The 26,087-nt window shown below is 41.0% G+C and overlaps 1 protein-coding gene across 4 annotated transcripts in view; it reads left to right on the top strand.

The window, feature by feature from the left end:
- The window catches only part of LOC6493340 (protein alan shepard), a 120,322-nt gene that overhangs the window by 8,202 nt on the left and 86,033 nt on the right, over window positions 1–26,087 (top strand). Inside the window, exons 1-2 of one of the 4 annotated variants that reach the window (XM_044714586.1) lie at window positions 19,873–20,120; window positions 20,518–20,816. The exons of the other annotated variants lie outside the window; for them this stretch is intronic. The gene's annotated coding sequence lies outside the window, so the exon portion shown is untranslated. Of the gene's footprint in view, window positions 1–19,872; window positions 20,121–20,517; window positions 20,817–26,087 lie in introns of those variants that run through there. 4 annotated transcript variants of the gene reach the window in all.

Below are 26,087 nucleotides of genomic sequence, written 5' to 3'. Positions count from 1 at the left end.
GCAAAATGCCCTGCAGACACAACACAAAAAAAGGAAAAAAGGAAGAAAAAAGCAACCAATTCGAGGAGGATCCTTCGGTTAAAATATGTGATTTCTTCACATATTTTGTAGCTGCAATTTTCGGTTTCCGTTTCCGTGCTACTTTCAAAGTAATTGCCTGAGCGGTCTCTGGGAAATTACAACATTGCAACATTAATGGTTCCTGGAAATGAAAAGAGGAGATTGAAAACTTTAATTTAAACGACTTTATTCAAAGGTTAAAAAATATCTTAATTCAGTTTTGTTTTATGCAAATACCACCATTCTTATCGCCGTCTAAAGTCTGCTTTTAGGGATAATTTTAGGATCTGATTTTGGCACAGGACCTGCTAATGTTTGCGTTTTTCTGTTGTCGTGCTAAGTAGGCGTCTGGCCACGCCCACTCCCTGCAAAGGCACTTATGGTCCTGCGTGCAGCAGTTGTTGCATTTCTGGTACTGCTGCTGGACTGGTTTCAAGGACTTTTGAGTGCCGTTCCACATGGCGTATGCGTGACATGGGCGCATTGAAGGCAGCGGGCACCTATGTATGAATATGCATTATTATTTTTTATATACATATATGCGGTCGGGTCCAGTGAAGTGCTGCTAATTAGCAACTGACATACATTCGCAATGTAACCCAAATTGTTGCCACCGACGAGGTTAAGTGTGGACGGCCCTTTCTGCTCTTGAAACATGGAACTTTAAAATTCGTCCTTTCCCCTCCGGCACAAATTGTGTGGAAAATCTTTTCCTCCAAATAAAAAAAAATACTCTTGCATACGAAATGAGATGAGATTTTTTTTTGTTTTTGGTCCTGCTCCTTTTGGTAATTGTTATTGATGTGGAAATATGTGCGATTAGCCAGGTCCCCCCCTCCGAAATCACAAGCAAAAAGTTTTCGGGCTCCGGCTCGGTCCTCGGTCCTCCCAATCCTCACAAACTAAAAAGTGAAAATTTTATGGCAGAGCGGCAGTGAAAAAAGGGCAGAAAGCTACGGACGCCATATTGGATAACATAAAATGGCGTTTATGATGGGCAAAGTTTCATCATTTGCAATTTGCTTTTGACCCTCCACATCCTATGGATCCTGCTCCCAGCCCCCTCCATGAGTTTTCCAGCAAATTTAACATAAACCATTTTTGGTTTGAATTCTTTTTTTTTTTTTCGCCCTTGTTACAAACTGTTTTCATAAATGATTTTTTATCCCTTGTTCTTTTATTTATCATTCCATTATATATACTTTTGTTGGGCCTGAAATGTTGAACTGATTCAATGCCAGTTTGTTCACAGTTTGCCTGGTTTAATGCCACTGACTGAACATTTAATTAATGTTTTTACAAAACTGCAAAAAAAAAAACAACAAATAGAGGGAAAATTGTCCCGTGTCCTCGGCCACACACGAGCTCACAAAATAAATATATAGAACGAGTGAACTGGACAAGTAAAAAAGGAAAACTTTACTGTACTGGGAAGGAAAAAAGTTTCCGGGTAATTCCATGAAATGGCATTTCATTCAATTCAATTTCATGCTCTGTAATTATTTTGTACAAAATGTTGGGGACTACGCTCTCCTACAACGACAACTGTCGCAACAACTAATCAAGTTGAGTCAATGAAGCAAAGCTCTGTTGCACAAAAAGTGGGAGTTGCTGGGCAGGAGGATGAATCCTGGTTAGCAGGTTCCTGGGCAGGTTAAATGTCAAAGTTGAATATATTCGAGAGACTATAGAGCAGCCACTCTACCTCTACCTCCCACTCATGTGCGTTCTGTGAATTAATGGAAAATAAATTTTAGATTTTGACAAGCAGAGAGAAAATTCCTCTTTTGATGCCAAAATATCCAATTTAGTTCAATTATTCACATCCCTTAGCCTTCGAGTGTACCCATCTCCCTTCCCAATCGCTCAGTGGCTTTTATTAATCATATATATTTCAATTTACTTTGCATTTGTAATTCCAGGTAAGCCACATTTAATTTTCTAATCACTCAGTCGAGCATCAATGGCAAGGTCTATAATCGCATTCAATCAATTTGCTAACTTGCAATTCAATTGCCTTAATTGTAATCTAATTGAGGAAAATTTTATGATTGAGGCTTAAGTTTTTGGCAAATTCAATTGGCACTTTTACTTTGTTAACATCAAGTCATTAGAATGCCAAGGAAAATGTGAAGAAACCAGACTTAAACCACATTCAAAAGTTGTTTTACATTTTATTAAAACATAAGAAAGTAATTTAAAGTCTAGGAGGGAAGCATTGCAGGTGTACTTTCTTCGCTCAGAAATGAGGAAAACTAAAGTCTTAAATAGATTTCCCAGGGTGTGTGCACTAACAATTCTTTGACTCTTGCCACGTTTTCATTTCTTGCTTTATTTTTGGCATCAAGCGGCAGAAACAGCAGTGGCAGAAGCAGCATCAGTGGCAGTAGCACAGTGGCACCAGCCTTTTGAGATTCGTTACGCTACAACGCCTCACAGATGGTGCTCCTTCGTCCTTTTTCCCATACATACATATGTATATGTATATGTGTTTTTGTGTTTGTGCGCGTCCTGACACATGCTCAGCCTGACTTGGCCTGGCTTTCGCTGTGCCGTTGCCAGAGCCACTTGGCCAAAGTATTTTAACCTAAAATTTGTAAAAATAGCACATCAAGAGGCATTCTCGGGGCGCCTTCTTCGCTTCTTCATCTTCTACGAAGCTGGGGCTTTAAGTGGATGCTCTAGAGAGAAATACATACACCAGCAGATGAGGAAGGGGGGAGTGTGTGGCAGCTAGCAAGAAGCAAGCTGAAAGCGGCAGTGGTGGCGTGTTAAATTTATCTACTGTACAACAGTGCGTATGCTTGATGCTTTATTTATTTATTTAATTTGCTGGGAATGAAATGCGAACGGGCAGTAACTGCATTGTCCAGAGTGTCCATTATGGTTACCCCAAAGGGAAGTGAGTAAGCTTGCCGAGATGTGGCAGAAGCAGAAGCAGAGGCAGAGACTGGGGCATGTGGCATGAAATATGTTAAGCAATTTGTCAACAGACACCACCATCACCTCTCGCTCGTCTCTCTCGCCCGTTGTGTCCTGTAATGAAATGTCATTAACATTAAAACAACTTTCAACACCCGGCCTTGCTTGCCACACTCCCCTGCCCACTCCCCCGTCCCCTCCCTGATTCCTGTGTGTGTGTGTGTGCTGGGAAATCATCAAACGTCTGCCAACAAAAACACACAGAACTGAGGAAAAAAAAAAACAAAAAGGCGAAAAAGATTTCTATGTATGGTGCCATCATCATCAACTTTTGTCGCCTGACTTTTTCTCGATTTCGTTTTGTTAATGAAAAAAGTTTGACTCGCCTTGCCGTCTCTTTCCGGTGGCCTCTGCCCTTCTCTTTCGCCTTTGAATTGTTTGATGAGCGAGAAAATATTTTCCGTCCTTTTTTCCGCCCTTCCCGGCAACGGCTTTGACGTCCTGGCTTCATCAACTTTTCATTAATTTATTACACGCTTTGGCCAAAGCCACGCCCTCGATAGCCTCATCCCCATCCGCCCCCCTTTCATAATCATAGCGAGTATTTCTTTTTTTTTTTCGAGTTCTCGTCAAAAAGATTCCTCATTTTATTTTCAAACCGGTATGATGTTCTTTTTTTCCAGAATTTTACCTTGTTTCAATCAATGTTTTTATTAAAAGTTTCCGTTTTTTTGTACCTTAGGCTTTGTGGGCCATGGACTTTGACATTTTCCGACTAATGTCTGTGCTTGGGTATTCTGTAACAAGTTATCCCCCATCTGCCTCATCCCAGGCGATTTGTAGGTGAATTGTAATGCCCAATATGGATAGGGGATCTATTGGTAATCCCATTATAATGACTTGAGAAAATCTAAGGAGTGTGGTTAAGTGATGGCTGGGTACTCTTTAAATATTATTAGTTGAGGTTTTCATTTAAAACTCTGTTTTAAAAAAAAGGAAACAGGTTATCCTCCTTTGAAGAAATCCTCTTAAAAATCACACAATCCTACATCAAGAGTATCTGGAATTCTTAAACTAAAATCTGGCTTTCTCAGGTTGGCCTTTCCCAAAAACATATCCCGAAACTCACCATCTCTCCGTGCTTCTATACAAATTGCAAGCTCGCATCATTAGCTTTGTCCGAAAATTGTCACGTTCGGCACACGTGTGTGCGCAAAGCTGCATAATCCGGCTCCTCGCATCGCTTCCCTTGGCGAAAATCGCCGAAGTCGTAGTCGACGACATCGACATCGACATCGTCCAACCGTAACCACTGTTAGTGGTTGCCATGCCATGCCGTGCCGTGCCACCACGCCTTGCGACCCACCTCCCTACTACCTCCTCCTTCTGGATAGTCCTGGCTATCTCTTGGTCCTGTTAACCAATCCAACCGCCAACGTAAACCGCTAAGTGCTTCCCTTTGTTGCGTTCCATTCGGTCTCTCGTTCTCGTTCTCGTTCTCGTTCTCGTTCCTGTTTTTGTGTGTTTCGGTTCGGCCGCCCTTAGGGATAAACGGAAGTTTGCTATTATTGCTTTTGGCGCTTAACAACACTGCCAACTAGCTGCCATTTTGGTTTTCCAAATAATGCCGAAACTTTAAGCCGTATCTTTAGTTTTTCAATGGCAGAGCTTTAATTTAATACAAAATTGAAGAAAAATTTCTACAAACTCGTATTGCAATCATTGAGCCATTTGAGGACATTCTTGCAACAGTATTTCCAAACCAATATTCCATTTAAAAAGTGCAAGAACTTCCCAGTTTTAGCCTCACTTTCCCCCCATTATTTTCTCGAGTGTAACGTGCTGACGACTTTCACATGAAACGTGCTCGGCATAAATCGTTTTTCAACTTGAAGGCAGGGGCTCCGATTAGGGGATGTGTGTGGGAAAGCTCCCCCTTTATATATGATATGATATATACTTATATGTTTTGACCCTCGCTCGGAGAATTGCAGAATTCTCATTATTTGCTCTGTCTTTCTCTGGCCACAGGATGGCAGTTACTTAGCTTATTGCCGAGTTGCATTACAAAGATTTCTTTATCCTAGATATGATATAGTGATATAGTGCGGTTGCCCTCATACCATATCATATCGTATTATACTTGATTTGCTAAGAAAGGGGTGGAAATTGGAAAGTTTATTGAAATTGGAAGATAACAGAGTATAAGTTAACTAAAATAAGAATAAGACTACCCCCTAACTCTTTCTGATTTAAAGCCAATGTCTAACTTCAGAACCAAATATGTATCGTGTCTGTGTCATAATCAGGATGCAGTCAGTCACATCGCATTCCTTCCTCCCTCCCTCCCAGGTCTCCTGCTTATTTGACATGCACTTAGTGATTGGCTAGTGGAGTGGAGTGGAGCCAGTGGCAGTGGATTTTAGATACGGTGGGGATCTCCTTGCGAGGAATGCCAAATGTATTATTAACTCTCGGCAACGTTTTTGACACATCCATTGATATGCACATTTGTGACTTGTCGCACTGCATTGACAGTCAATGTGAATGCAACGCACACAAGGATACAAGCGGACACATATACAGATATATATATAGAAAATGGAGCTGGAAGCTGGAGCAGGATGTTGCAGTTGCTGAGTGGCACATTTGATAGTGTTGTAAAATGCATAAAAAAGTGCTTAGCATATTAAAAACATAGCCGAAATGTGCAGCTGCGACGCGTTGTCTTTGGGGAGTACGTGCTTCGTAAAAAGGAACGGACATGTGGTGGGGACAAGTGGGTTGGGTTGGGGGTGGTGTTGCCAATAGAATAAAAAACCAATCTCACAAATACAAGCACTCCTTACGGGGCAATAGAAGAAATTGTAAACTGAAATGCATTTGAAATAGAATACTGGAAAAATGAAACCATTAGAACCAATGAAATATTAAAAAATACATTTCTGAAACTAGTATAAAATTACAAGACTTAAGTAAAGGGTATAAAAAGCCGGCACCTTGCAACATTTTGATTTATTGGCCTGGGGCATCCACTGACAAGAACCCACACACATGCAGCCAGTGCAGCCTAATGCATATGCAGCATTTTGCATACGTTTCTAATAATTCATCTTCGTGTTTTGCTGCTGCCTCTTCTTTTCCGCAGCTGCCCCAACCTCTTGCCACACGATCCGCCCCCTTGTACTATCTTGCCCCCGTTTATCTTCCTTTTCTCCAGCGGCTGCCGCGGCAGCTCCTCCTGCTTCTCCTTCTGTTCGGCGTGTGGAAAGTTCTTTTTTGGCGCAACTTTTGCTGCCTCAGCTCGCTGCCATTACCAATTTTTGCATATCTCTGTTTGTGCAGCTTTGAACCTTCACCTTAGTCCCTCCACCCCTCATACTTGAGTCTTTTTTTTTTTTTTCGTCTACATTTTGGAAAATTGGAAAATAGTTTTTCCGTTTGCGTCTTTTTAGCTATTTTTGTGTTTTCGTTTCTTTGCTCTTGCTTTTTATCGACTTATTGTGTTTGACGGAAATGTGCTTTGTCTGTCTGTAGATGTATCTGTCCCGCCCACTCCCCCACACACACACACTTACACACACGCGCAACGCCCACATTTATCGAAGATGGAAGGGTGAAAAAAAAGAGCCAAGAAAGGGGGGAGTTACAATGACAATGGCATACGAGTCCTTTGGCATTCGCAGATATCTTGTAAGTAACGAAATGTATATTGGAAGGATTTTTCAACGAAGGGATGAAGTTTTCTTCAGAAAGACTAAGGGAGTTGGAAGTTTGTCGCATTCTAGTTTGAAAATAAGTTCAAATAATTTAATCGGGACATTGGGAAAATATTTATTTAAGGTCGATTGTCTCTCAGACTCTCTAAAAGTTTCAATTAATTTTAAAAGATAAGTGTAGATCGTATACCTTTAACTATTTCCAAACTCTTGTCTCGTAACTCACATATTTCAAAGGTACCTTTTTTTTCCACTTGAGGCACTCACCCACAATTGCATTATTTCATTCTGTACATGTCATATTTCTCGAGTCACAGGCTGCTGTCTGCCATTCCACTGGCAGCTGCTGCCTTTCGAAATAGTTTGAATGGCTAACTCCTTCCTGTGGCGGCATCATCTGGCCACATTTCATATTCGACATTCCCCGAGTGTGTCCTTTGAAAATCCTAGAGCTCATAGCTCCTGGCTCCTGGCTCCTAGCTACCAGCTCCTATCTCCTAGCTCCTGGCTGCTGCCAGAGGCTCGTTTCCTGTCTCGTCTTAAGTAGTTTTTTCCTCGGTCGCATTTCCTCCTCCATTGGCATTTCCCACTCGAACTTTCCGTCTGAGGATAGTTGGATCCTTCAGCTACTTTGGCAGCTGGCTTACACTTACACACCTCCTACACTTCTGCCCGCCGATTTTTCCCCACTTGAAATGTATTTACGTTAAATTGAACTTTTGTGTTTGAATTTTCGTGCGACCATCTTCACATTGCGGCTTGTCCTGTCTGAGCTGACTGCACATTATCCAACCCATCCGAAGTGTCGACATTTTGCTCGACGTTAAGCTATTTTTATTAGAATTCCCCAGAAATGGCGAACCAGAAATAAAGCCAAAAAAAAAAATATATAGAGGACCAAGAGAGTGTTGTCTGTCGTGGCAATTTTCGGTTGCTTTTTGCTTGGCCAGAAATTTCATTGGAATAATTAAAAATTATAAATGTGCATGCAAGTGAGTAGCCGAGATCTCGGGGTCTGACCGCATTCCAAGCCAAATTAAAAGCCAAAAATTGCAGCACGAAACCATCAAGGATGCTGGGAATAGTTTTCGTGCCGCTGTGCCTTCCTTTAGTTGTGGCTTTCATGATGGTGTCTCTCTTCCTTTGGCAGTTGCTTTTAATTTTGGCAAAAATGCTTAGAAAATGGCACAGAAATTAAATCAACATAAGTGTTGGTGTGTCTGGTTTTTTGGTTGATATTTTTTAAATATTTGGAAGGCACCTAAGGGCATTGATTTGGAAACTATACACTTTAAGGTTCTTTAAAACTTTTAAGTACATTACGAACTAAACATTAAAAATCGTATGAAAATTCTTAGACTCGTCCATATCAGACAGGGCGTATACTTGAAGCGAAGCAACAAGGAGGGGGTAAGCAACTGCAAGCAGATAAAATATAAAGCATAAGTAGATAGATGAGTGGCTGCTGCTCTGCTCGGCTGCTTTTCTTGTGCTTTGCTGAGGCTTTTCGCCTGCTTTTCTGCTGCTGCTGCTGCTGCCGCTGCAGATGCAGCTTCTGAGGCTGGGAACTCTGGAGAGTGAAAAATCCAAAGCCGGAAATGAAAAGTGGCATGTGTGAGTGCTTCACTGCAGTGGTGTTTCGGGGCATAAAAAGGGGGTGGGGTCAGTCGTCCAATGGCTAGGGAGGCATGGCTAGGGCGGATTAGGACGAATGGGCGGTGGCTGTGCTGTGGGTGTGGCCATTTGCAAAAGCGCAGCTGTAGCAACACTTTATCTCAGTGGCTGGGTGTATGGGTGCGTGTTTGTCTATGTAATGAGGGCAATTTAAGGGCACTTGAAGCAATTCAATTCTCACACACACTCGGGCCAACGACTGCGACTGTGTGCAGCATGTCCTTCTCTCTCTCTACGTGTGATGTCTGTGTGTGGAAGGGGGCGCCGAGGCGACAGACGTGGCAAGTTTTTAGTGTTATTAATATGCATGCAATGCATATGCTCAGCGTTCGCCATTCTCTGAATGTGCTTGTCTCTATATGTATGTGTATGGATGCAGCCTGCCGCCATTGCAGCAGCCTTACATACCTCGTCGCCAGTCCTTCGTCCTTTTTCGGGGCAACAGCTGCATCGAGTGCTCTGCTAGTAATATTAAGTGCCCTGGCCCGCCTTCAACTGCATAACGAACAACGGGGCAGGGGTTATTAACCCATAACTGGAATACATGTGCTTAATTTTTTTCCACGTTCCACAATACTACTCGGCTCGCAAAGGAAAAAAGAACTTAAAAAATCAACAAAAAACATGACAGTGAAGCCAGCTGCGCACGGAAATTTTTCAGGATTAGACGCATTAATGGATTATTCGAGAGATCTGTTTCTGTTTCTATTTTTTCTTCAATTTTTTTTTTCGTGAGTTTTTACTATATTGTTATATGTTTGAGTTGCTTTTTATTATTTTTTTAAAAACCTAAATTATTCCGTAGGGTTTAAAGAAAACGATTTTAATATTTAAATGATAATAATAAATTAAAATAGCTTCTGTTCATTCCTAGAATTGTCCCGCATTAAAGTAAACAAAAAGTATTTGTATTTTTGCTAAAAAGAAAACCCTACATAAGGATCTGGGTAAGGGAATCCTGCGGAAAATGGAGCACGAGGGTGAGACTTTGAGGTGTAGCATAAATTCATATCGTTTATAACACGTCAGGCAAATACAATTAAAAATTATGCTACCAGACGACGACGACTCCCAGACATTTATGCATGTATTGTGCCCATATGTGTAGCGCTTTCTTTGTGATATGGAGGGATGGAGAGATGGAGGGCTCCTAGGTGGGGGCGACTGCCTAAACTGAAATTGCGAGGGGCTTCTACTCAAAGTAATTTACACTAAATTACATGCGAACAAGCAAAATGAGAAAAGCCTACAAAGCTCTCGCTTATGGCTGTGTATTTTTCTTTTAGATGGCCGTCCATGTATGTGTGTGTAAATATGTGTATGTGTGCGTGTCACAGAAGAGCAACGGAAACGAAAATAATGAAGCGCGTTTTTGTGCGCACATAAGCAAAGCCAAGCAAAAAACCCAAGGAAACGGGCAGAATTGAGTGCCGTTTTTTGGAGGTGGAGGGGTTAAGGGATGGAGGCTGCCAAAAAAAAAAAGAATCTTCCGCGAAATTGTGCGTTGTGTCATGATGAAAAAAAATACATATATATATATATTTTGTTATTCGTGGTTCTTTGTTCTAACCCTTTTTACTCCCCCCCCTACATTTTTGCCATTTTGCGCACGTTTTGTAAATTTACTTTTCATTCAAATAAGCGTGAGGAGCAAATCCACTTCTCAGCAAAATCCACACCTTCTTTTTAAGAAAATTTTCGCTGTAGTTGTTAATGAAATGTATACAGAGTAAATTAATGCAAAAGCACAAAAAAGATTGAAAAAGTTTCACCTTAATTTTAAAGGAAAGGAAAAAATAGGTTCAATGCTGATTTAATTGATTGACCTTTTTGTTTTTATTTAGAGTTGATAATTGCTCTTCTTTTTATTTTGTGGAAAATCATTAAGCATTAACCGCTGACCTTTGGCAGCCAAAAAGCTAATAGCATTACAATCCCGTCCCGGCCTCTCGTCCTTTTTCCACCTGCCTCTGAAAGCTGCTTAACTTGAAGAGCCGCGGTTTGGTTTGCTGTTCACTTTTGTTTGTGGTCCGATTTGGTTTTTTATTTATTTTTTACTCTTTGGTTTTGACTTTTATTTTCCATCTCGTTGACAATTGTTTTCGGTGTCTTTGGTGCCTCGATGCCCGGCATCGTCAAGCCGATTTGTGTCGAGGACTTTATGCCTTTTTAACTAAACATTAATTTGTAATGTCTGACGTCCGATTTAATATTGAACATCCGGTCATGTTTATCAAGCGATATATATGTATATTTTATATATTATATAGAAAGCCATTTTTATTTGCATTTTATATTTTACGATTTCATTCTTTCATTCGGCTCCGGCCTCATCAATTGCAGCTGCTGTCTGTTTGTGATGAACAAATTTCTGAATTATTAAATTGGCATCAAATTTCGTTGACTTTATTGCTTTGTTGTTCACCCGATTTCCGACCGGTTTGCTTTTGGTTATGGTTTTGGTTGGGTTGTCCCTCCAATACCCCAACTCATCCCGTCGAGCTGTAAATAATTTCTGCCATTTTCGTTGGAATTTTTCACTCGAAACTCCTTCTCTGTATTTTGGCTGCAATCTGTCGATGATGGATCCTTATGCATTATACATGCGGCTCAGACTGATAGAAAATTCGCCGAAGATTTATGTTTTTGTCATGAGTTCCTCCCGGCATCATAGATGAGGAATTGGAGTTGACAGCTGAAATGGAGAAATCTTAAAGAAAGTGTTAATTGAAGCACCAGAGCTGGAGGTCTTTAAGAGTCTAGACTCTAGTGTTTTCTCAATCAATATTATTCTCTGTATAATAATAGTTATAGAGTACACCAATCCACCCATCAATAACTGACAAAAGTTGGCCTTTACTTTTGTTTGTCCGACAATTTGTGGGCGAAATCCAAGAATTTTGTGTACCTTTACTTTATGCAAACAGACAGCTGGACGAAAAAAGGACGAAAAGGAGCAGCTTGCGGCCATGTCAATAATAATTGCATTGCAGCTATGTCATGCCCCCCGTGGCCCACCGACGCCATTAGCCAGATTTCAGTCAGGTTCAGTCCTAACCTGGCCAACTCATGCATTATCCTTGGGTTCTGCTATTCAAATATTGTTAGCTTAACCGAGTTGTCAATTCCGAGCCAATGCATTTGCCTTTGCCTTTGCCTTGGTAGTGGTAGTGGTAGTGGTATTTCTTTTTCCCACCATCACTACCCCCTCCTAACACGAAAGACAAACACCAGCTAGCCAGCCCCCCTTGATAGTGTGTGTAATTTTAGATTTTTTTCCCTTTTGTACTTTGACAATGTTTGTTCAGGAGCGAAGCAGGAGGGAGTCCTATTCAGTTCAGTTCCTTTATTCCCCCTCTGTTCCTGTCTGTTTGTTGTAACCTGGTCACACAAAGTAAAACCAGAAAAAAGAACCAGAACAAACAGTCATTCGATTGAATAATTTCAACACTAGCTGGAAATGAGGACGAGACATCATCCTCTACATCCTCAACATCCCCATCATCTCCACCATCATCATCATCATCAAAGTGCAAGAAGTGCATAAAGTTTTGTCCAAAGTTTTTATGTCATTTGCGATAAGGTGTAGACAGGAGCTGTAAAAAAAACGAAGGAATAGAGAATGGCATATTATCCTGCACGAGCGAGACTATTCTTTGGCAATAATATTAAAACTTGATGAGTTTGGCGCCCAACCTGATTATAAATGGGTGCGATAATCATACAGACCACAGGACCTGGACCGCTATGCACTGTCACCTGGTCATTTTGGGTAGCATCCTGTTCATTGTGCGGAGGAAACATTTGCTGCCACATCCTGCTGCCTTTGTGACTCCTTTTATCAGGACTTCCGTCATTTGTTGGTGGCAGCAGCAGCAGCATTAGCTTCAGTTCCAGATCCAGCCACAGTTCCTCTCCTCTAAAATTCTGAATGGAGATGCTTTGTTGATTTTTCACCATGCGGCATGTGTGTGTGTGTATGGGTGTGTGGCAAAGGAGTTCACAGCTTCACTTGACTGGATTTCGATGTGTCAATAGCAGCAGGGGGCTAATGGAATTGGATTCCGAATGGAAATTGTCAAAAGGATTTTACAAATATTTATTTGAAATAGCTGTTGCTGGCTGGGGGGTCCTTGTGCTGGTCACTTTGAGTAATAAGGATAAACAGATTTAAAAAAAAAAAAACCCAGAACACTGTCTTAATTCTGGAATCCCTACGAATTCAAATTGCAAATCAAAAACTTTATATTGCCACTCAAAGGAGAGAATATTGATTGCAACTGCCCTTTTCTACAAAAAGGACATTGCTTTGACATTTAAATAATTCCTCGAAGATAGTTACAAAGTTACAGAATGCTTTGTAGTTGCTGCTCACGTCGAAACCCTTGCATACTTTCGGGCTTGGTTACATCAATTAAAACGGACTTTCCACCTCTAATTCGGGGAAAGTTTGCACTCGGGCGATTCCTTTAAAGAAAGTTACTAACAAGCTGCCAGTTCCAGTTCGAGGACCAGAAACAGGACCACACCCACTCCTACTCCCTCAACTCGTAAAAAGCTCAATGCCAAAGACACTGGGCGCCAGTCAAGTCATAAAACTGCCGACTTGTATCTGTAACTGAATCTGCTCACTGTATCTGAATCTGTATCTGTGGCTGTACTCGTATCTGTATCTGGTATCTGCGGCCATCTCAGTATCTGTATCTGCTTATGCTGTGTATCTTTTTGCGGCTGTGAAACATTTGGTTGTTGAGTTATATGCCAATTGGCAGTTGCTTTCCATTTGGTCGCATAAACTCGTCCTGCTTACCATACGCTCCATGAAGGACCTTGCCACCATTGCCACCTCCCTGAAATCCTTTTTCCTGCCTTCCAGCACGTTGTGTTACTGCTGCTGAGGAAAGAAAAAAAATAAGCAACCAGATGAGTTCCCTGGTTCTTTTCGGTGCTGGCCATGAAAGTTTAATGAGTCCCAAAGACTTTATGGTGTCTCTTTTTACTGAAAGCCTGTCAGTGGCATAAACTCCGACAGGATATTTGTTATTTTTTCCCTTCATCTTCCGGGGACTCTCCCTGGGCACTCTTTTAATGTCGTCGCTTATGTTGCAGAAATTGTTGCTGATTCGTTTGATTTTTATTCGCTTTTCATGCGTAAATATCTTTCAAGTTGCGGTTGCCACTTGAAGATACAATTTGATGTGGTCTTTTGAATATTTTTTATTTAAAAAAAAACATAGCTTTAAGAACTCGAAAGTTTTATAACCTAATTCTAATTTATATTTTCTCTGTTCTTATCTTTCTAGGTAAGTGAAATATAAGCACCTCAAGGAACCACAATAAAGTAACCATTTAACACGAAACCAGAAATAAATTAAACTCTTTAAGAGTGCTCCAATTATTTGTAATACTTCCGATACACCATCATAAATTTTCCACTTTTGCTCATAACCCGCAAGAATAACAATAATTTTCCAACCTGTCGGATGCACATTTAAGGCTTAAAATGTACTTTTACACTCTGGCTTCGGGCTTCTGGCTTTGGTCTTTCTGGCTGCGGCTGCTGTCTCGACCAGAAAATACGCATTTGTTTGGCATCCCATTGCATCGCCTCGCATCGCTGCCATTCCATGTCCAGGTACATTATCCATTAAACCAAACTGCCGGCCGCACATTTGTCAAGGCTAATTGCCAGGACGAAACTGAACCTGATGCTGAAGCCAACCAATGCCGAAGTCCCTTTGGAGCTGACACGCACCTTCTACGTAAACCAACCGATGGCCAGTACGAGAGGATGCCCCAAAGTGATGCCACACAGGACACGCATTCTGTCTGAATGGCATGTTTGGATTTTTAATGGCCAACACCAGGACAGAAACAGGAACCCAGCTTGGCGCTTGAATTTCTCGACAGAGATTTTTCGGACCCAGAACCACACACAGACTGGGGTCCGGAAAAATTTCTCCATAATTTTCCATCGCAGAAAATCGATGGAAACTTGTTGAGGTGGCTCTTATTCTTGTGGCTCTTACTCTGTTGGTCCTTCGTCCTTCTTCGATTGCCTGCATGTAATTTCATGTATTTTTAATGCAAGCCATGAAAATACATCAGGCCAGGTTACCGTCCATACACTCGGCCACATTAATCATGTTAGGGTTTTCCTTTGCATTGCCTCTGGGTCGTCCAACACGTACTACCTACTACGAACACATCCTTTGGGCCAGGACACCGCTCGCACCGAAATCCATTTATTAGGGGCAACTAGTTAGTGCTCGAGGCTTGGCCCGAAAGCCCCATCCCTCACCAGTATTGCCCCACATCCCGAGCCAAAAACACACAAGCTTTGAGCTCTTATCCACCAGACAGGACTAATAGTTTTTCCTTTCTGCAGGTTTTCCGGGGCTTTTATAATTTTCCAAGTGGGGTTGCAGAGTGCTGGGAAACCTGGTTGTTTGTTTTTAGTCCGAAATAAAAGTAAATCTCTTTGTGACGGAAAGTTGTAACCCAGAACTGGAGGTTCTGGTTATTAATTGGCCAGTTTTCGCTAAGAGAAGTTTTAATATTTTCTGATTTTTGTTCAAGGATTCAGAAGAGAATTCTCTATAAGATTGGAAGTTAGTTAAAAGTCAATTCTTTTAAGGGTATCTGTATTTCGACTCACAGTTTTGGGTTCTCTGCTCTAAGGATTTTGTCATTTTTGTGCTAAATCTATGGCTGCCAGTGAGAATTTTGCCTAAGTTTGTGGATATATTTCAATGGCCACTCTTGATGCCAAAAGAGGGGGGCCACAGGAAGCTCGTCCTCGTTGGTCCTTCTCCGCAAAATGATGCTGGTTGGATGTAGTGGCGCCCGGGCTCATGATTTAGCTGCGGTGCCTCGGCCTTAAACAACAATGTCACCATTTTGGGCTATTTGGTGTGCGGTCCTTTATCCTTCCACCGTCACCCCTGCCACTAGCCGTATCCTTTTCCCCCTCTCCCAGCCACCAAACATGAAAATTAGAGAAAGGTGAAATTGCACGAAATGAGTTTATACCTTGGCTGTGCGTAGCCAAACATATTTACATGTCCTCAGGTGTCCTGGGTGTGTGCTTGTGTGTGTGTCCTCTCCATCCGGATGTGTGTAAGTGTACGTGCTTAGAGGTGAGGGTATGCAAGGATTCTTTACATGCGTAATGATCGAAAACGGTGCTGGAGGTTCCAGAGTCGTGGTCTCACAAAGGGGTTCCCTAGATCTCAGGTACTTTTTAGTCGTTAATAAGTTTCGTCCTTAAACTCTAGTCCTTAAAAACATACCTTAATCCCTGCAGAGCTATCCATATAAAATATTTTTCATTTTTTTCCCCTTATTGTAAACTTTGTAAGCCAGCTATCTCAACAATTTTCAAGTTTGCCTTCCCCGAAAGTTTGTTCAACTTTTTTTTTTTGCGATACAATTTCTCACCTTTGAGATGGCCCCCCACTGACTAAGCCACTGGCTAACAGCTCTGCAGGATGGGGGGGCTGGAGGCGAAAAAAAGGCGAAACCTCCTCCGGACGCAATAACAAAGCCCCTTGTGCGTGTGTACTAGTGTGTTGGTGTTACAACCCACATATGTGCGTGTGTATCGGTGTTAGAGTGTCTATGTGGGCGTATAACCTTGATGATGGCACTATGCAATGGGGGCTGGGGGTATTGCCAGTATAGGTTGGCTTATAAAACGCGTCGTTTCGTTGGCTGTAGGCTACTACTTGTCAAGCCCTGGTAGGTAGGGTCCAAAAGGGGGACAGCAATTTCAGCAAATGCTTGGGGGTCGCTCTTTGCATCTCCTCCTCCGCCTCGATCCTCCTCCTTGATGTATCAGCCTTGTTGTGTATCTGAAATGAGGGCTCTTTGGTTGAATTCCACCTCAAACCCAGTAACTTGAAGCTTTACTGATTTACACGATATTGTATATATGATGGGGAATGGGATGTACATATATGAGGTTTTATATTCTCTGGTTTAAAGGCTTTAAAAAAGCTAAATGAAAAACTATTAAACAGATAGATCCGGATTCTCCAGAACTCAGGGGAACTCAGAGAAGGAGGCTCTGTAATGTTGGCTAGAACTGGGAGAGCTTTAAGGCTAAGTCTTCCGATGTTCCTCTAGCATCCCGCCCAGGCCCACCACTCCTCCTCCACCCAAGTGACTGCCGACTTGTCAAGCAACATTCCGTTTTAGTTTTGTTTCAGTTGTTCTCTTGTCTTTTTTTTTTTTTTTTTCCTTTTTGTCATGTTTTGCAGTCAGGTTTTAGCCATAAGATATAGACAAAAAAAAATAACAAAAACAAAAATAGTGAAAAAAAAAGAAGTATCTGAAAAAGCTAACCTATCTTTGGTCACTGGAGGATGCTTATAACTAGTTGCCTCTTGCTCACGCCTTGCTGTTACTATCTCTTTTGCACTTTTGGGGCTTTGACTGCTGGCTTTACGGTACTTTTGTCAGTCAGTCGAACGGCCTTCGCTGGCATTTGGAAAAGATACAACGGCTGTCGTTGTATCTAGCAGATACAACTGAAAAAGTTGCTTGCCTTTGGCCTCACTCCCACGCTACAGCTGCTGCCCTATCTCTCTTTAATGGTTAGTGCCTTCTCTTTCTAAGCCTGCTTGGGAGGCCTATGGGTGGAAAGATCTATTTAGTCTATTTTCCAATTAACTATCATGTAATCCCAATTATTTATAATTTTTTTAATAAATCTCCTCAAAAGGCTACATATTTTATTTTAATATGCTTGGCCATAATCATAATCCTGCCAAATTTGAACAAAATCGTGTAACAAGTTTGCTGGACAAGTATCTATTTTATCTTTTCCAAAAACTAGTCATTAAAAAGCTGTTCACTTAACTCAATTCGCAACTCGAATACCCTCAGAATTTCTACTTTTTTTACTTAGAAATAAATACATATATTTTTTTGTTTGGTTTTTATTTTATTTGATTCGTTAGTAACATTTTCGTTGGAGGCTTTTGTCCTTCGGCATTAGTCCTATTGTTGGTAAATTTTTTCAGCTTTTTCCTATACAGACCCTGTTTCTTCTTCTGTGTCCTCGTTTACACGCGCATTAATTTTTGCCTTTTTTTTTGTGTTCGAAAGACTTTGGAGAAGTTTCGGGCGCTTTAAGTTGAGAGTTCCAACCATCTGGGAGATATCCTTTTGCCGCCTGCTGCTGTTGACATGTGGAAATATTTAAGAAAGAGACGGGAAAATGGGAGTCTCCCCCTTTTTCGGTGCCATTTTCATGGTTAATTAATAATGCACCAAGCTTGCCACTCAACGGAACTTGGAACTGCAACTGCCAACAGAATTTTCACCAACCACCAGTCTCGCCGCCAGGACGAAACTTTTCCGAGTCTGCAATTAAACCGCAACTCTTCAAATGCCGACAAATTCCCTTTTCAGGCCACAAAAAAAAATAAGAAGGAAACTCGAAACTTTTCCCCCAACAACCGATATGGTCTCAGGATTTTATTGCCTCCCCTCCGAAAACAAACTGCTCGATTTCGTTAACATTTTTTGGCCTTTTGTATTTTTGTTTTTTTTTTTTTGGTAGCTGTATCTTAACAAGGGTGGTTGTTGGTTCTTAGCAAGTTGCTAATAATTGGCGATCTGGCCCAAAGTTTTCCTAAGTATCTGCTTTTTTTTTTCATTCCAGCCCCCAATCACCTACAATAAAATTTGATTATGCTCAGTTGTAAATGGAATTTGAGTTTCTTGGGGATTATAAATAGACATTTTATGGGATTTTGTCATAAAATTGTCACCTTTGTGCGAATTGGTTTTATGGTTTCTATTTTTTATGGGGTTATAATTCCATTTTTTATTTAAAAATGTCTAATATCTGAAAGATACACTTCTTGCCTTACCATATAGAGCGTATACCAGTCTAAAAGCTAACCACAAAATTATGCTTTTTGCATAAATTTATAAATCAACTGGAATATTAAATTTGAAAAATTGCCTAAGCATAAGATTTATTTTTTTTTTTTTTTTGTTTAGGCCACAAAAATGCATATATCTCTTTCGATTCCGAGTTTCTTGGCCACAAAAGATACAATAAAAGCAACAACAAAGTACTGAGCAAAACAGAAAATGACTAAGAGCAACTAAAACAACAACAAAAGGAAAGTATCTACGCTCCACAGAGTAACAGACGCATTCTCAGCTGCAGTTGGGGGCTGCTCTGCCGACGCCTGACGCTGACGCTGACGGTGACGCCAACATATGCAGAGGAGCGGCCGGCAAAATATTTGCAACGAACCGGCAATAGAAAGAGATAGCACTCCAAGAGACAGACCGAAAGAGATGGCAGACAGACAGATAGACAGACCCAGAGCACAGTGCAACTCAACCCGCCTGGCAACTCTACAACATCTGCTTTTGTCTAGCCAAGTTAAACCTGCTGGCTGGGCTGGCTGATCCCCTTCTGTGCCCCAAAGCCCCCCCACCAGCACCACCCATGTTCAGTAAGTCGTAGAGTTGCATGCGAGAGAGCGGCAAACGATAACAGTAAAAAAAGCAACGACAGGCTAGCAACCAACAGGTGATAGCGACTGGGGTATACCTGGTAAAAAGGATTTTCTAATAAATGTATTCATTTTGAGTAGAAAAAAGTGCAGTTTTCGTCACTGTAATATATATGAGAAGTTTAAGGTTTCTTCGTCACTGAAACTTTACATTTTTAGGAGAGTTTTTTAGGCGAAATTTTACATAATTTTTAATATTTCAAAAATAATTTATATCTGGATTAATACTACAGGTGATAGCGACTGGGCTATACCTGGTAACTCGAATTTTTTAATAAATCATTCATTTATGGTTGAAACATTTATAGTTTTCGTTACTAAAAATGGATTTAAAATATTTAGGGCACTTAAGGTTCCATCGTCACTGAAACTATACCCTTTTAAACGATTTTTGGTGATGATATTAGTGATATTCTTAATATTATTTAATATTTAAAACTTGAAATGATGGATAAACTAATAAATCTATTTAAAACATGTCTATGTCTCAACATCTTAAGGATAATAGAAGTGCATTCGTCACTGAAATTTAAACCCTTATATTGAGAGTTTTAAAACTATTTTTTATATTTGACAAAAATTATTATAGTTGGACTTCTTTTTTAATGTTTATTCCAAAAAATCCAACCCAAACATGTTTGTAAAAAAGTTATCTGCACTATTTATACTTGACAGATCTTTCAGATACATTTGCAACTTTGAGATACTTTATCTATAACTTCCATCTGAAGTATTTAATTCCCTACTAGACCCTAGGCAATTTAACAAACTTGATCGAATTGGCATTATACCCTCGTGGGAGAACTAGTACCGGGTAATAAAAGCTATCCCCAAGTCTCGACTCACATGCAACGCCCGCAGCAGCAGCGCTGCTGAGAGAGCGGCAACAACGCCGGCAGCGGCGCTGGCTGAGACTTGAACAAGTGCTCCAGAGCCCGGCATGTTCGGCAATTAGTTGAACTTCGTCGGCCCGACGAGACAAACCGAGAGATTCCCCAAAACGAGACTTGAATCGCAAAAAAAAAAAACAAAAAAACAACCAGCAAACACTCAAGCTACAAAGCAACAAAATACAAAACACAAATAACTCACCGGGCGCGCAAACAAAAATAAAAAAATCTCATAAAAAAAAGGAACAAGTTAGTCGGTGCGAGAGCGAGAGAGACTGATAAATCATAACAAATTGTTAACAATATATCTGCAAGTGAGTGGGGGAGGGGAAAGTGAATTGAACTTTGGCAACTTTGAACTTTGATTTTAATGCAACATTGAGGCAACCGGCACTCCGCTACTCCTGTCTGGCTTACTTACCTCCCCGACTTCCCATATCCCCTCCCATCACATCCCTTACCTTACTATCCAAAACAACCCCCTCTCACCTGCCTTCACTCCAACGACGACGCCCCTGTCGCTGTCGACGTCGACGTTGCCGTCGCTGTCGTTTCAGCGCCTCCGACAAATTTATCGATTTTTTCAGTCGCTAGCCGCCACATTTGTTTGTATTTATACTGCCACTGCCGCCTGCCACTGTGGCACGCTGCTCTGATATTTTTTCCTTTTTCCGGTTTCCCCTCTTTAACGCATAAATATTTCAAATATAGTTTAATTACAACAAACTCCCAAAGAAATCGAAATTGCCAAAACCGATTACAAAAAAAAAAGGGCATTTGAAAAGCTTCCGCTATTGTGTGCGTGTTCGTCCTGTGAGTGAGAATATTCATTTCTTGTGCTTCTGTGTGTGTGTGTGTGTGAGTGCCGCTGTCTGCCAGGCTTGCCACCCCATACGAAAAGGAGAACATTCTTTGGCGGCCACTCCCCAACAACAAATAAGCTCAAAATAAACACCAACATTTAAAGTCAACGCTCCTCTCCTCGAGCTAAAAAGCAAAAGTCTAAAAAGGTAAATATTTTGGTCAAGAAAGTAAAAGTTTATAAGTGGATAAGCCGGCATGTAAATTCCATTTTCCAACTAATTTACATAAATATTTTTAGAGTACTTATTATTTGTTTCAGTGTAAGTTTTAAGGGCCACCTATACTTTTCTAATCCAGTGCCTTGATTTTATAGCCGAGTTTTCCGGTGAACTACAACTCTGTGGATGTGCTTCGATTGCCTTCGAACCCCCCTTGGTGTTCCCCGCCCCTGGATATTTCCCCATCATCATTATCATGGCTGTCAGCGGCATCGCCATCGCCATCGCCTACTTTGTGCTTTGGCATGTCAGCGTCTTTCCGCGTGGGCGTCTATGAGTGGGCGTGGGTGTGCCCCGGCAAGACGGGGGACTCTGTTTTTGGGGCTTGCCAGGAAGTTGCGCTAATTTTGAGCGGAAGTTTATTGCCAGCTTCATAATTTGTCTGTCGCTGCTGCTGCGTCTTCCACATCCCCCATGCCATGTTTTTATCACTTTTTGTGCCACTGCTGCTGTGGGTGCTTCTATTTTGATGGCAATTACTGTACGTGGAGAAAGCGTTCTGGCCAAAATTAAATTCTGCTTGCCAGCCTGCCTTCTACCTAATCCCATTAAATATCTCGTGAATTGCGCTAATCAAGTTGTTAATTTAATGTTTGCTAAATTTTTAATTGAATTATGAATAAATGAAATTTCATTTCTAGTCCTCTCCAGCTCCAGCTCCAAAATTTCAGCTGTTTGTCTTTGTCAAGTTGGTTAATTAAAATAAATTACATGTTGAAAATTTTACTAAAGCCTCTTCGCTGGTTAAAATTGGCGCAAAAGGAGTTGTATCTAGTTGGTTTATTATTATTTTCTTTTTTTTTTTTTTTTTGCTTTGTTTTTTGCGGGAAGTGAAGGCAAATTGTTAACTAACTGAAGTTGGGAAAATTTTCGACTAACGAATGCTGGAAGTTAGTTTTTGGTTTCGAGGGGAAAATGAAGGCATAAATAAGACTTGCTGATGAATCGACAAAGTCAACAACCGCAGAAATATTTTGTAAATTCCCGAAACGGAAGTTGTTTGTCTTTAAACGTTCATTGGATAATATTCTTGAATATTATTCCTTTTTGCTTTTATTTTCAACACCATTAAAATGGCATTAACTTGGAAAACGAATCAAATGTAATTGCTTAGCCACTCCCAGACGTGATAGCCATTCACTCCTACTACCACCACTACTGTCCCTATCTACTCGCCCTGTACTACTGTCCCTATCTACTCAACACTCATACGCCCTGTGGTGCGACAACTTTAGACGGTTTCTGCAGTTTCGATGGCTTTGGCAGAAACTTTTTGTCGCCTATACGCTTGTATGGACTGTTTGTCTATACGAAGCAACAAAAAAAAATTATTAAAAAAAAAACCACAATAGCTACAACATCTGCAACAGTCTGCAGATTGCTAATGGCCATTGTTAGGGAATCTTGTTTTGAGAACATGCTCAAGCAAAAGTGAAGCAATACCGAGAGAGAGAGAGGAATAATGCCGCTGAGAAAGAGTAGGAACTATAGTGCATTCCGATATCTCAGTTCAAGTCTCAGCTTCAATGTTGTTGAACCGTTAGGAACGTCTTTGCTTCGCGTCATTGGAAGCTGTTGTTGTCCCTCGTTCTGCCCCTCGTTTTTTTTATTTTCTCGCCCAACTAGTTTTTCTTTCCCTGCTGAATTTTCACTTTTCTGCAAAAAGAGCTTTTTCTTTAGCTGTTTCTGTTGCTTCTGTTGTCGTTGTTCCGTTTGTTAGTGTCCAACATGGTCTAATGCATCCGCTTAGCCTCGCCTCGCATCGCACTCTCTGAATGGAATTGCTAAGCAAAATCCAAAGCCAGTTAACTGGGGATTGGCGGGGAAATGAGCTTACAGCTGAGACAGTCAATGCACCTGCTCGCGGACTTTTCTTTGTCTCTGAATCTCTCCGCTTTTCCCCATTCTCCACGTAGAGAGAGATTGTCATTGTCTGGCTTGTATCTTCCAAGGAGTATCTGGATGTGTATTCCACATTCCATATGGGTGACTAAAAGTGCTACTTTAGGATAGTTTTACTTAAAACTCTATAATATTTTAAATGCATAAACCCACATCTCTTCCGATAATTTCTTTAATGAACTGCCAACCCCCACACTCTATTTTCGCCAATTTGACGCATTTTCACAAAACCGCCCACACAGACACACACTCTACTCTACTACTACCCCTCGCCCCTGACCCCAGACCAGCCCACCCCGCCCCAATTATGACCATAATAACCCCCATCAATTTCCGTTATAATCGCCAGCCAGCCAACCAACCAGCCAACCGAACATCAAGCCACTTATTCCATTGTCACCTTATCCTATCCATGGAAAATGTTTATTATGCCGTGGCATTTATTTTTGTGTTGTTGTGGGGGAAGTGACCTATAGAGAGTGAGGGGCAAAGGGACTGGAGAAAGTTAACGAACCATAAATCACGGGCACGATCAATGTCCGTATCTATATATCCATATGCCATGTCTTCGATGCATTCCATGCTGATACAATGACATCAATTACATGCCATAACATTTTGCATGCGCAATTTTGCAGCCACTTTACCTCCAACAGACCTCCGTCACTGGTGGCAGTGGCAGGGGCAGGAACCTCCTCCCACTTAGCGCCCTCCCACTTGGGGGGCGTGGCATGGAACTGAAACGGAACTGAATAGAACGGAAAATACAGTTATTTAAGGCCTAAAACAATTGCATGCCTCGCTGGCTTTTCGGTCGATTCTGGTTTTTTGGACTTCCAGGCGGCGGCGGCTATCCATTCCAAAACCCATCTGTCTCCCTTGCACCTCATTTACTGTCTCTGTCTATGTGGAGAGATGCACCCAGTCCATGGCCCAGTCCCTGCCACCCGGCGACAATCCCCTGTTTAAATAGACGACCGTCTGTGTCTGGGTCTGAGTTTTCAGTCTGGGCAGCCGTGCTTTAATGCGTCGCTTTTCCTCCCAGCCAGCACCCTCTCTTTGGGAGTCCCAGAAATGCACTTGAAATGCTTTTTCCAAGCGCATTTTCATTTATTTTATTGCAGGTTGCTGTTTTTGTTGCTTTTTTTGTTGCTGTTGCTGTTGCTGTGGTCGGTCTGTTACTGAGAGGGGCCTCTGCAGCGATATGCAATTTGTTTTATACGCTCATTGCCTGCACCGCACTGCCAGAGTCGTCTCCCCATCCGTCTGCCAACTGCCTATTGAGCGTATACGGCTATCTATCTTTCTTTGTATGCCAAGCACGAGGCAATGGATCACGGATCAAGGGGGTATATTGGTTAGAAGAGACTCTTGGGAAGGTAGTATCATATAACTAAGGGGTTTTTTCTAGGAGGTAATATTGAAGTATTAGTATCTTGAAAGTTCCAGCACTCAATATCAATATATTTTATAGAAACTATGGATAGTATTTTCAGATATCTTAACATTCTAGAGTATCTTTCAAGTCTACGACTATCTCTCTTCCTTTTATGCCAAGCTTCATGAGGGTATATTGGTTAAAAGAAGCTCTTTGAGGGGTTATATCCTGGAACTTAAAGTAATAAGGTTTCAAAACTAAATATCAATATATTTTGCAGAAACTGTAAATTGTATTATCAGATATCTTAACATCCTAGAGTATCTTTCAAGTCCAAATCCTCACATCTTTGATGTCTGCGTGCTGCATGTGCCACTTGCGCCTCTCGGCGTTCTAAATTAAAGCCTGAAGAGGCCCAGAGGCCGACGGACTGCATTGCAACTGCAACTTTGAACGTCAGCAGCTCTCAACTCGACTCGACTCGACTTCGAGTCGACTGACTCGCCAAAGCAAAACTCGTCTGCGGAATGAGACTTAACAAGTGGAAAAGTCTAAAACCGCAATCAAGTGGCAAACAAACCAATATACTCATACTGATACCCACACTGATACATCTACCTACCAGGCAACACGAAATACTTTTTGTATTATAGAGAATTTTGTTTTATTTTTAGAAATTGCCAATCAAACATATAGCAATCGAACAAAGTGGGCGATTGAGGGAGAGGATGATGTACTGACTTCTTACCTTGATGGATTCGAATCGGTGGCACGTTGTTACAGCCGATTGGCCACGCCCACCACTTGGCCACTACTTGCCAACTACTTGCAACTATCAGCCATGGTCCAAGTTGGTCAAGTTTTTGGCTTGTCGCTTGACTTGTTGGCCCATTTGGCATTGTTTTGGCTTCACTATTCTGGGCCCAGCAATGACATTCTTAAAGTGTCTGCCACTCCCAACCCCCTCTCGATTAAAATTTGCATTCCAGCAAAGAATTTCACACTCACACTTTTTTTTGTTTGCGCCATCGGGAAATTGATTAAAAATATACACACAAATATGTATGCTTTTTGTTCGCTTTTCCCCGAAAGTGCTTTGCGGCTATAATTTTTGTGTAAATATTTTATCAATATGCAAAAAAAGGAAAAAATGGGAATCGTTTTGTTTATGAAATATTTATAATGTATGCTTTTACATTGTGGCATTTCATTTATTTTATTGGCCTTGTTTTCGGTGACTTTTTAAGTTCCCCCCCCCCAAAATGCATTAAATATTTGTGCGAACATCATTAAAATTTGCGAGGCATGTACATTTTTTATGCATATTGTACATTTATGCACATAAATTGCCATTTGCCATTTTGCGGTGAAAAATACGAAAAATGTATTTTGGTTTTCAGCCCTATCTGCCTTTTGTGCTTTTCCAAATTTGCATATTTTTCATTTGTTTTGATTTTATTTTTGCCTTTTTGTTTTTTTTTTTCAGGTTTGTTTAATGCCCGCCAGGAAATGGGCATAAAGAAATTATGTATTTGATTTTTTATGCATTCCATAAATCATTGAGATCTGTAAGATGTGACATTGATATGGATATATATATTTTTTTAATGCAATTCCTGTATGCCCGTTGGGGGGATTTGGGAGCAAAACCATTTATTTTTAATCACTTAACAAGTTTTGGGTTTTAGTTTTGCCTTTTTTCTAAGCGCCAAACTGGTATTTAATTAAATTTGGGAGAAAAAAACAAAAACCAAATGGCATTCCTGGACATTACTCATACGCCACATAGTACGCTTTGAATGCGAGTTTGAATGCAAATGGACGAAATGCAAATGAAAGGCGAGAGAAAAATGTTAATTAACTGTACTCGGCTCGGTATCGTTGTGTGCTTTTTATTAAATAATCTTAAATAGAATTAC

Source organism: Drosophila ananassae, chromosome 2R (assembly GCF_017639315.1).
Source record: "Drosophila ananassae strain 14024-0371.13 chromosome 2R, ASM1763931v2, whole genome shotgun sequence".
Lineage (NCBI taxonomy): Eukaryota > Metazoa > Arthropoda > Insecta > Diptera > Drosophilidae > Drosophila > Drosophila ananassae.
Note: the sequence above shows the minus strand (reverse complement) of the source record. Positions and strands in the feature narration are given on the sequence as shown.